The sequence below is a fragment of the Carcharodon carcharias genome, chromosome 15 (genome assembly GCF_017639515.1).
Source record: "Carcharodon carcharias isolate sCarCar2 chromosome 15, sCarCar2.pri, whole genome shotgun sequence".
Classification (NCBI taxonomy): domain Eukaryota; kingdom Metazoa; phylum Chordata; class Chondrichthyes; order Lamniformes; family Lamnidae; genus Carcharodon; species Carcharodon carcharias.
Window position 1 is genome coordinate 25,423,186 of NC_054481.1, and position 13,122 is coordinate 25,436,307.

Sequence of the window (13,122 nt, forward strand, 5' to 3'; positions counted from 1 at the left end):
ATTTTTTTCATCCTACCTACAATCCTTTTAATCCTCCCTCCTTCATGTGTTTATCTTGATTTCACTTAAATGCGATACACAATTTGCCTCAACTACTCCTTTCTGGTAATGAGTTCCACATTCTAAGCACTCTCTGGGTAAAGAAGCCTCTCCTGAATTCTTTATTGAATTTATCAATAAATCTTATATTACAGCCCCTAGTGTCGGACTCCTCCGTAAGAAAATAAATCTTCCCTAGGTCTAAGCTATTGAACCCTTTCATAATCTTAAAGACTTTGGATCAGGTCATCCTTCAGCCTTCTCCTTCCTGTAGAAAGGAGTCAAACCTCCATTACTGTTGCATCCAAGATGGTAGAAGGTAGCCAAGATGGACCTTGGTCTTTTCTCATCCAGCAATTCCTATGTTGCTATTAAAGGGAGATCAGAGGGGACAGAGCAGGAGATTGCAGGTCAGAGGGCACAGGACAGGAGTTTGCAGTTCAGAGGGCACAGGACAGGAGGTTGCAGGTAGTCAGAGGGCACAGGGCAGGATGCCAGGCACATTAGGCAGGAGGTAACAGGACATCAGAAGGAAAAGGTTAAGAGGTTACAAGAGGTCAAAGGGCACGAAGGCTGATGGGCAGTGGTGAACCTCTCCTGGAAGGTTTAGTGCAAGGAAAGAATTGCAAGGGATGAAAGAAGCAAAAACTAAAAGACAAACTAACAATAAGATAGTGTTTCTGTCTCCTGGAAAGCTGAACATAAAATGGCATTCTGCATCCTTTCTCAGCCTCTTTCTCCAATTCTCTCATGCTGCATGCATCAGACTGGAGGCTAACAGATATTTAGCCTGTTCACTAGATGTGTTTCTTTGCTGATTTGGAAAATGGAAGATTCATCTTTTACACAATCTGTCACTGGAAAAAGGAAAAATAATCAAGTGTCCAACGAAAACAGACAGTTTGTATCCTGCAGCATCAATCAGCCCTGGTCAAAAGAGCAGCTCACCCCTCCCAAAAGCAGCTCTCAAAACCAAATCATGACCTACTTCCATGTCCAGGAAAAACTCACTTTTCCTCCAGGAATGTCATGCTGGGATGGATTTGCAAAGATCGAGAGTTTGGATCAATTCTGAGTCTGAAGGCCCTATGTGTTTCACATTTTAAATTCCTTCTGTTTTGCCCAGAAGGAGGAAGTGGTAACTTTCCAATGTTCTTACCACCAATGGCTCAGGCTGTCAGAGGTGGTTTATTTGGTAGGTGTAGTAATTGTAAGTTAAACCTTTTCGTACTGTTATGGGGATCATGTGACTGCGCAGGCGAATCAGCCCTAAGCACAGGGAATCTTAGGGGCGGAGCTTTCTAACCTTGGTCTTGGAACAAGCGTAAAGCTTCATCAGAAGCTCTGTAAATAAAGCTTACTGTTTCTTACAAGAAACCTGCCCTGTATTCCAAGTTTATTACAACTGGCAATGGGGATGATGGCGCGGATCCAGCCCCTCGCCTCGCCACTGTGAGTATTTCGATTTTTGAGGGAAGAAAAAAGGTAGACTCACCAGCACCGCCTCTCTTCAGCAGAACTGACCCGTGTGACTCATCCGTCGAGGACTGGAGTCAATACATAGTGGGACTAGGGGCCAACCAGCATGAAGTCACAGTCGGGCCCGATCGCGGACGGCGGTCAGTTTCATAACCGCTTCCAGGCCCACCCTACAAGGTAAAAATCCTGCCCTAAGTTTCTACTTTGTGGTGAACAAAATAACGGCGGGAGGAGAAACAGAAGGCAATCCTCCTCAGGGTCTGCCGGAGCAAGACATCCAACCTAATCCTTAGTTTGACAGCTCCGAACATACTAAGTCCCAGAGCCTTCACCAAGCTAGTGGACCTTGTGGAGGGACATTTTCAGCTTAAGCCCTCGGTGAGCATGCAAAGATTCAAGTTCAGCCCTTGAGTAAGGGCTCCCGGTGAGTCGATTGCAACGTACATCGCGAAGTCAAAACAGTTAACGGAGCACCGGTGACTTCGGTGATACTTTAAACGACATGTTGCGAGACAGTTTGGTTTGCGGTATGTACGACTACACCATTCAGCGTTGTTTGCTTGCAGAAGTTGAGACAGACCTGAAGCGCGCCGTGGAGATAGCGCTAGCAATGGAGAGTGCTGAGAGGGACTCGCAAGCTATACAGAGTGTGCAAGATGGTGCCGTTCTGCAGTTAGGGCAGGAACATGCAACTGGGCGTGGCACAAAGACCAGGGGGGCTTCAGCGAAGCGGGACACGGTCCCCACCACTAGAAAAGTATAAAGAAATACTGGAAGCAACTCACCAGTAACTCAGAAGTTAAAGTGTTACCAATATGCAGGTAATCATGAACCCTAAGTCTGCAGGTTTGAAGAGGCAGAATGCCACTACTATCACAAAAAAGGGCTTGTAATAAAACAGCGCAGGACTAGATCCAGGCAGCCATTCAGACAACAGGTGAATTTAAATGAAGTGCACAATATAGATTAACCAGGAGATGCTGATACTGACATTTATTCCCCAGATAATCTGAAGGAAAACTGAACCAATCACTGTTACCCTTCAAGTTAATTGAAAGCCTCTGGTCATGGAGGTTGACAGGAGCATCCACCACAGTGGTGGGTGAACTCATCTCTAAATACCCCAGGGAAGGTACCCAACCACTGGGCAGAATTTTTCGCTCAGAGTGCGGACGGATCAAGACCACAAGGTGATCAAGGCCAACAAGACAGCAGAGTCAGCAGCTGCCTCCAACACCGGTGCCAGCGAGGGGTGGACACCAAGCTGTAGCACTCACAAACATAAGTTAAAGGCCCCATGAACACGAGAGGGACAGTTCACGAGTGATGTTCTCCTCATTTATGTTCGCTTTATATGTCTGCTGGTGAGAACATCAACACCAGTAATGGTAATGTCATTATGCTTTCAATGTGACAATAACATTAAATTTGCTTTGGTTCTGATGGTCTGAGTAAGCTTCACCATTTTCCTTTCTGATGCAGGGTACGCCAGTGTGTAATGCTGGACGTGAGTGGCCGGATACTTTATTGCACAGGCATTGAGTGGACTTTGGGTTCAAATGAAAGGGTCATTTCAGACATCCGGGATGGAGGCAGCAGTCCTGGTGTGAGGTGGAAGCAGATCTTTGGTAGCCTAGCTGAAGGAGCGATGGATCAAGGTGTCCCTCCCTCCCTGGAGGTTACCAAGGTCTGGTTCCACGCCCTCAGTGTTCTCCTCACTGTGCTCCTCTTCTGACTCACCACTGGATTCATCATCTGTGTAGCTGTATAAAAATCCTCTTCCTCCAGTGTGTCTCCCCTTGCCAGTGCCAAATTGTGGAGAGCACTGCATGCAACCACGGAACAAAAACAGAATTACATGGAAAATCTCAGCATGTTTGGCAGCATCGGCAGAGAAGAAAAGAGTTGACGTTTCGAGTCCTCATGACCCTTCAACAGAACTGAGCAAATATAAGGAGAGGGGTGAAATATAAGCTGGTTTAAGGTTGGGGGTACAGGGGTGGGAGAGAGAAGTGGGGGGGGTGGTGTGGTTGTAGGGACAAGCAAGCAGTGATAGGAGCAGATAATCAAAAGATGTCACAGACAAAAGAACAAAAGAACACAGAGGTGTTGAAGATGGTGATATTATCTAAACGAATGTGCTAATTAAGAATGGATGGTAGGGCACTCAAAGTACAGCTCTAGTGGGGGTGGGGTGGAAAGACTAGCAGGGCATAAAAGATTTAAAAATAATGGAAATAGGTGGGAAAAGAAAAATCTATATAAATTATTGGAAAAAACAATAATGTTTCTGGGAGGGAGGAGAAGGCGTGAGGGCGGATGCGCGGGAGATGGGCCGGACACGGTTGAGGGCCCTGTCAATGACCGTGGGTGGAAAACCTCGGTTAAGGAAGAAGGAGGACATGTCAGAGGAACTGTTTTTGAAGGTAGCATCATCAGAACAGATGCGACGGAGGCGAAGGAACTGAGAGAATGGGATGGAGTCCTTACAAGAAGCGGGGTGTGAGGAGCTGTAGTCGAGGTAGCTGTAGGAGTCAGTAGGCTTGTAATGGATATTGGTGGACAGTCTATCACCACGGACAGTGACACTCACCCTGGGGGGTATTGTAATGCTTCCCCTGAACGGTCCAGGCATCGGAAGTGCATCTTGAGAAGACCTGTGGCCCTCTCTATCACCGCCCTCATGGAGGCAAGACTCGTATTGTAACACTTCTCTGCCTCTGTTCCTGGATGGCAGAGAGACGTCATGAGCCACCTTTTCAACGGATAACCCTGGTCACCCAGCAGCCACCCATCCACTCAGGCTGGAGCACTGAGGACCCTCAGCACCCGCGAGTGTCTCAGGATGTAAGTGTCATGGGAGCTGCCTGGGCACCTTGCACAGACTTGCAGAATCTGCATCCTGTGGTCACGCACTATCTGCATGTTCAGGGAGTGGAATCTCTTCCATTTGACAAAGGCACCCGGCTGACCCGCTGGTGCCTTGATGGCCACATGTGTGCAGTCGATTGCACCCTGGACACGGGGGAACCCAGCAATCACTGCAAAACCTCTGGTTCTCTCAGCCTGGCTGGCCTCGTCTGTACGATAAAGAATAAAGGTCAGTACCTGCCTGAAGAGAGCTTCTATCACCAGCTTGACACAACTGTGGTCAGCTGATTGGGAGACTCCACACAGATCGCCCACTGACCCCTGGAAAGAGCTGGAGGCATAGAAGTTGAGGGCCACTGTGACCTTTAGAGACACTGGCATGGGGTGTCCGTCCAAACAGTCAGAGCTGATCTCAGGCCCAATCATTGGACAAATGGATGTCACTGTCTCCCTTGAGAGGTGGAGCCTCCTTCAGCATTACACCTCGGACATTGAGGTAGCTGCATCGTAAACCCTGGCAGCAGAATAGTGGTATCTTCAGTGACTTCCGCCTTGAACTGCTTGCTTCCCCTGATCCCCCTGTGCCTGCGCCTCTCCTCCCACAGGTCCCTCCCCTGGAAGCTGCAAAGGGACATGTGGCCTCCTCTCCCTTCTGCCCCTCTCTTCCTCCTGAGAGGAGGTGCCACCAGCGGAGACTATAATCCCCATTACCAGGGTAACGGAAAGCTGCCTTATACCTGAAGGGCCAATACGGTCTTAATCCTTCGGGGGCCTTGGAGACACCAAGGAGTCCTAAAATGAAGCTTGGATATGCTAAGAATGAAGCCCCAAGAAGAGATGAAGCTGCCATATACAAATAAGTCACCTGTAGCAAACTATCTACCAAACTGCTCACTACTCACACTGGCAATCTGCCTGACCCTTTTTATCCTGCCCATGGATGAGGTTTTTGAAATTATCGGCTGGCCACCTGCCTGTTTTGTCCATGCAACAAGCACAAAATCTCATGGACAACGAAATATCGGCATCGGTTGACATTTTAATGGCCTTAACTGGCCTCTTAATTAATGGCGGACGTGGCTCCAGCACCTGCGCGCACTCCCCGAGCGAAATAACACAAGTGCACGATGACTTGGGATGCTCACCTGACATCATTACGCGTTATTTAAGCTCGAGACCTTGGTGGGCGTCCTCTGGCCAGTGGAGCCTCTGCTGGCCCCGCCTGGGAGGGAGCGGCCAGTGCCACGGCTGGCATCTCCTGTCATCGCATCCTCATCAGATGCCACAGTCACAGGCAGAGGGGTGGAGGAGCTTCTGCTGTCATCCAGAGCGTCCTGAGAGGAGCTCACAGAGACAACAAGCAGCTTGTGCACCAACATGAGGCCACTCTGGACCTCCCTGTTCAGCATTGTTGGATGGGATACTGGGTGCCTCATCCATCTCCTACACTGGCACTGACCACGAGGCCATTATCTGTTTGAGGGCTTGCAGGTCCAAGCGCAGCCCCAGGAACCCCTAATTCTGTCTGTGGAGTGGCCACTCCATGAGCGGAGGAAGTGCGCTTGGCTATGAGGGTCAACGCAGTGCTCACGCTCCACATAGACTCCTCCATAATGGAGACCATGGCACGTAGACCCTCATGAATCTCCATCAGAACCTCCCGCACATCCCACTGGATATCCAGCTCCTGCCACCTAATGGACAACTCCAAAGGCTCACCGTCAGCCTTTAACTGAGCGTCATCCTGGTCCCCAGCAGCCCTCCTCCAACTGCCAGCGCCCTGGGCACTCTCTGCCTCTGCCTGCACCTCAAGCAAGTGTGAAGTGCCCTCACCAAGGTGCACCGAGATACTAGCCACTGATCTAATGCCCACTGAGGTGCTGGTATCTGCGCTGGTGCCTGGTTCAGAGAATGGGTGTGACACAGGTGCAAGTGAAGCCTGGTGGTCCTCCGGCATTAGGGGTGGCCCTTCAGGGTCTAGAGAGCGAGTGCCTGCTGGCAAATCTAAAAGGGAGAAGGAGGACATGTTATTAGTTAAAGTCATCACACTGTCACTGCACAAGCCAGGCACCCTGGTGAGACAATGGAGATCTGCATCATGGTGCCATCATTTTTCAATGATCAATGGGATCTCCAGGTTCGAGGCTCCCATCAATGAAGAGACCACCTAGAATGGTTGCACAATCTGAAACTCTCACCTCTGTGTTCTGCACTCATAAAGACGCACAAGGGCCTGTACCAATATACACACCTACCCTTCGGTGTGTCATCTACCTTTGCAGTTTTCCAAAGATCCATGGTAAGCCCACTTCAAGGACTTCTCCGAGTTATAGTGTAACTGGACGACTTCCTGATCACAAGATCCATGGAAACAGAACATGTGGCCAACTTGGAAGGGGTCCTGAAGATTTTTTTGGAGGTTGGCATTCGTTTGAGAAAGGAAAAGTGCACTTTTGAAACAAAGGAAGTCATGTATTTGGGTCATTGAATGGATGCCGAAGGGTTGCATCCATTAGAGGAGAAAGTCAGGGCAATCAGGAAACATCCTCTCCTGCCAACATCATGGAGTTCAAGTCTTTTTTGGGCATGGTAAACTATTACGGTCACTTCTTGCCTAATCTATCCAGTGTTAGCCACTTTACACTTATTATTGAAGAAGAATCACAGATGGTCTTGGAAGCCACAGCAAGAGGAAGCCTTCATAAGAGTCAAAAAGCTTTTACGCCCATCGTGTCTGCTAGTGCACTATGACCCGCCTAAGGAATTGCTACTCACTTGTGATGCATCTCCCTACGGAGTGGGAGCTGCATTGTCACATAAGATAGAGGATGGATCTGAAAGACCGATAGGATATGTATCCAGAACCCTTTCTGCAGCCGAGAAAGGTTACTCATAAATTGAAAAAACAGACTTATCTATCATATTTGGAGTAAAGAAGTCCCATCAATATTTGCACGGTCGACACTTCACCATAGCGTCAGATCACAAGCCACTGTTAGGTTTGTTTAGTGAAGGTAAGTCAATCCCACTGATAACTTTGCTAGAATTCAAAGATGGGCTTTAATTATATTGACATATGAGTACACTTTTATGCACCGCCCAGGTGTGCATATAGCAAATGCAGACACCCTCAGCCATCACCCTTTGCCAGGTAGCATTACACATGTTCCAGTACCTCAAGAGGTAGTACTTGTATTGAATTTCCTGGACTCCTCACCAGTCTGTGCAAGACAGGTAAAGAATTGGACAAATCAGGATCTTATTTTATCAAGAGTCCATGAACAGCTATTGCAAGGATGGTCAAATGCACAGGTCTCTGAAGGGTTAAAACCATTCTATGCCCGTAAATCTGAACTGAGTTGTCAAGATTGTATCTTGTTATGGGAATCAAGAGTGGTCAGCCCTTTGCAAAGAAGAGAAACAACTATTGGGAGAATTTCATAGTGTGCATCCTGGTATTCAAAAGTGAAGATGCTCACACAAAGTTATATCTGGTGGCCAGGTATAGACAGCGATATAGAAGAAATGATTAAACACTGTCTCCAGTGCCAGCAACAGCAGAATTTGTCTGTTTCAGCTCCTCTGCATCTGTGCGAGTAGCCTGGTCAACACTGGGTTAGACTACATATAGACTATGTAAGTCCATTTCTAGGTGCCATGTTTCTTATGATCATCAACACACAGTCAAAGTGGATGGATGTGTTCGAAGTAAGATCACCTACATCATCTGCAACCATTGAAAAACTGCTCCAAAGTTTCAGTGTTCATGGTTTACCTGAAGTTATTGCATCAGACAATGGTATGCTTTCACTAGCACTGAATTGCAAAGACTGGTGAACCTAAATGGGATTAAACATGTCAGAACAGCACCGTATCATCCCTCATCCAATGGTTAGCAGAAAGAGCAGTTCAAACCTTTAAAACAGGCAAGAAGAAACTATCAGAGGGAACATTAGAAACACAAATTTCAAGATTTCTTTTCAGCTATCGCACGACTCCTCGTGCAACCATTGGTTTAGCAACATCTGAATTGCTAATGAAATGCTGACTTCTTACAAGCTTGAGTCCAGTATTCCCTAATTTAGAGGGGAAGGTGGAGAGAAACCAGAGTAGTGAGAAAGAAAATCATGATATTCACAGTAAAGGTCGAGAGTTTACTGCGGGAGAGACAGTTTTTGTACAAAATTTTGCAACTGGACCGAGATGGGTCCCTGGTACAATCGTCTCTCAAACAGGAACATGATCTTATCAGGTAGAAGTGGAAAACAAGATTGGTAGGAAACATGGGGATCATCACAGAAGTCGAGACACACTCCAGCAACCAGTTAATCCACCTGACATTAAAGTTGAACCTTCGACCCTGAGGTGCCAGATCGACACAGAACAGACATACCTGATGACTCTGTTGAAGTAAATAATTCTGAACTGCCATTTTCTAAGGACGTCCCTGATGCTTCAGTTCCTGATCACATTGATCCAATGGAAGAACCTCCATTTTTAAAGTTGTGTCATTCAACCCAAATCAGAAAACCTCCTCAAAGATTAAATTTATAATTGCATGAGCTGTATGTAATTGTATATGAAATGGTAGGATATTTTTATAAATAAGAGGGTAAAACTAAATTAAAGGGGGAGGAATGTAGTAATTGTAAGTTAAACCTTTTCTTACTGTTGTGGGGATCATGTGACTGCACAGACGACTCAGTCCTAATCCGTGGGGCATCTTAGGGGTGGAGTTTTCTAGGATTGGTCTTTGAAACAAGCCTGTACCCTCATCAGGACTCTGTAAATAAAAATTTACTGTTTCTTACAAGAAACCTGCCCTGCATTCCAAGTTTATTACAGTAGTGCTTTCCCCTCTGAGTCAGCAGTTGTACATTCAAGTCCCACTCCAGAGGTTTAAGCACAATAATCCAGGCTGACACTCCCAGCACAGGGAGTGCTGCACTGTTAGAGGTCAGTTGCTTGAGATGTTAAACCGAGGCCTCTCCACCCTGTCAGCTGAAAGACCTCACATCACAATTTTGAAAAAGAGCGAGGGAGTCGTCTGCATTGTCCTGGTCAATATTTACCCCTCAATCAAATAGAATATCTGGATTTCTGTTTGTGGGAGCTTGCTGTGCACAAACTGGCTGCCATGTTTCCCCATTATGCCAATGGTTGCACTTCAGAAGTAAATCATCATCCGTAAATGCTTTCGGAGGCCCTGGTGTCATGAAAGGTGCAAACACAGGTTTTTCTTGCTGTGGTTTGTGTGTCTCTGAAGTCTACACTGCCTCGCTCTTTCTAACATTTGCTGGTGTTACATGGAACGATTGCAGGAGGAAACCAAAAAGACACAGGGGGGAATGTTTTCTTGCTTAGGACTTGTGTGCAAAGCATCGCATGGTTGAGCATGTGGAGAGGGAAACCAGATGTGTAGGATTGATTTTGGGCACAGTGCCTCCCAATTTGTTTCAAATTCCCAGTAAATGCAGCTGCCTTGTGCCCTCTGATCTTCTGTAACCCGATATCTCCAGTGTAATCTGAGGTATGGCATGATTCTCAAACCAAACATCAGAACAAAGAACATCTTGGCACATTCAGGCAGATTTGAGGGTTGCACATTCGCCATTGGAGTTAGGGAACTTTAAATGTTGTCCTCGGCATTTTATTAACTCATTCTCATCAAAATCACAACCCAACACTGTCCTTAGCAAACACAGCAGAACTGACATTAGACATTAAGGGTCAGCAGCAAAATGAATATTGCTGCAACCTAAATACAGCCAAATTAAAATCATTGGCAATGTGGAGTAAAGTATGAGAGGGTTCTGTCACATTGTTTGTGGTTCTCTCTCTCCCAATAATGAATGTAGTACTCTGTTGCCTTTTCAGTGTGACTATGCCCATATCATATAAACACAAACAAGGATCTGCCTCCCATATCCCACGTGCTGATCTTGCTTCCGCCCTAAGCTGTGCTTACCCACCTTTCTCATAAAGGTTTATTGAATCGGATTGAACCTGTAAGCAAGTTAGGAGAATTCATCATTTTTTAACAATTAAAAGGGATTCGGGTTCCCTTCTGCCATTTGATGTTCTTTTAAAACTACCCTGAGCTCTCGCCTTTAAACTGTAGCCTATGAAGGTCAATTAGCAGAATAAAGATCAGCCCAGCTGTGAGATCTGTCTCGCTGCTGAAGAAGTGGATCATACAGAGGGTTCAAGGTGGAAGGGTTAAACAACGAGCCACATTTCACAACAATCTCACCATTCGAAGATTCACAAAGGCAAATCCGATTCAAATGGACATGAAAATTGAGAGACAGTGTTGGGTGATGCCAACCAAAGGTACTGGACGAAAGGTGCAACTTGCTTGAGTCCCTGGGGGTAACAGGCAATACAATTATACAGAACAGGAAGCGGCCATTCAGCTCATCATGACTGTGTCAGCTCTTTGAAAGATCTATCCCACTTCCACCAGCCCCAACTTTTTCATTTTCAAGTAATGATCCAATTCCCTTTTGAGAATTTACTGTTGAACCTGCCTTGAACACCTCCTTTCCAGACAGTGAATTCCAGATCATTACTCTGATGATCTCTTTGTTCTTAGAAACTTAGAAAGGAAAGGAGGCCATTCAGCCCATCATGTCTGTGCCAGCCGACAAATATTGATTCTGCCTAATCCCACATTCCAGATCTTCATCCATGGTCCAGTAGGTTATGGCACTTCAACTGCATATCCAAGTACTTTTTAAATGGGTTGAGGGTTTCTGCCTTCACCACCCTTTCAGGCAGTGAGTTCCAGATAACCACCGCCCTCTGGATGAAAGGATTATTCAACTCCCCTGATTTTAAGGGGCAACATCTGGACTCGAGCCAGCGATCTCTTGTGATGCAGTCAAATGCTGTAACACTGAGCTATACCTGTCCTTGAGGGAAGGAAATCTGCCATGCTTACCTACTGTGGCCTACATGTGACTCCAGACTCACAGGAATGTGGTTGACTCTTAACTGCCCTCTGAAATAAACTTGTAAGCACTCAGCTCAAGGGCAATCAGGGATGGGCAATGAATGCTGCCTTGCCAGCGATGCCCACACCCCATGGAAGAATGAATAAAAATAAAATCTATACCCCTGGTTATTGATCTCTCTGCTATGGGAATTAGCTTTTTCCAATACGTTCTATCTCGGCGCCTCAGAAGCTTATACACCTCTATTAAATCTCCCCTCAGTCGGCTATGTTCTTTTGCCAACTACCTAGTCAAGAGGTGTTGCGATCTTAATGGTCTTTTAAAATCCAAGGCATATGCAGCCATTTTAACTCCCGGGCCTTATTCTACATTTGATTTTGTTGACCCTTGCCTGGGAGGAATTTGGAGACCGATGAGTGAGAGCAGGTTTCCAAGCAGCAGGTAGTCACCTTTGGAGCAAGAAGGTGTCGATGGGTCTTCTTCTTGAACTGCTGAAGAAAAGAGATTGGATATGAGTGAGTGTCTCGCTAGGCTTATAATAAGGATTATTGAATGATAAGGATTATTGAATCAACAACAATCCAACAGCTTCATGCAAGGGTACTTTTACTGATAACAGCTCTTTTTAATTTTCAGGTTCTTTTTTTAGACTGAATCCCTCAAGCTGCCACAGTGGATTTTGAATTTATGTACCCTGGATTATTAGTTCAGGTTTCTGGATTACTAGTCCTGCAAATTAACCCACCAAATCCCTAGAGCGTTGCAAAGGGTTAAAGTAATCAACTGTTTTAGTTGCTCAATTTTAAATTAAAATTTAAAACAGAGATTTAGAGACATTGTTCAAGATATCGAGAGGGGCCATGTGACATCATAGACTCAGAAATGGAAAGTACCCCAGCCTGTTAATGCCGCCTGCCCTTGACAAAATCATACAGTCTCAGTAGAAAACTGAGCAACGCCATTTCCTCCAGTGCTAAATGACTTTGAGCAGAGGGCACAGCACCTTGTACAGGATGCACGAAGAACCCTTGTGTTTACTTTTTGTAAATTTAATAAATGCTGAGATTCCTATTCGGCAGAACCGATTATTTGCATGGAAATGCAGTCTGATCCTCATGTACTGCAGGCAGACAACACTTGTACAGCTGTATTTTCACACACAGTTCAGTCTCTCCAAGAGAAGGACCACTTACAGGAGCAAACATCTCATCTAAAATCTGCTGCTAGCAGTGTGAGCAGCTGGATGTAGCCAGCCCATGTCTGCTGGGTATCTATCACAATGACTGACAAGAGGCCTCCAAAAAACCCAGCCTGGAATTAATGAGTCCTTTTCCCTCTCCACACACACAGACACACACACGCACACTGAAATGAAATCTTCTCCCTTTATCTGAGAACAATGGATGACTTACTCTCATACAGTCACATACCTGACAGCTCTTGCCGTGTAACCCTTTGCCCCTGGGACATCAGACTGAATTCAATCATTACAAGGGCGTACCATAGGCTATTGCGAGATCTGTCATTTGGGGATTCTTGACATATTATGGGGCATTTTCTCGAAATACTATGGATACTATCGATGGGTAATGTTCAGGTGCTTTACCACTGCCCTCCGATCCATGATTAAACCTTCATAATTCACCCTGACCTCCTGATGTGCTGAAGATTAGTCCTATTATCAATCGCATTTTCTCCTGGGTTTCATACAACCTGACTCAGACTGCCACAGGAAGAACAGGATCAAAGCTCACCTTAACTGTCCATTCAATTTTTA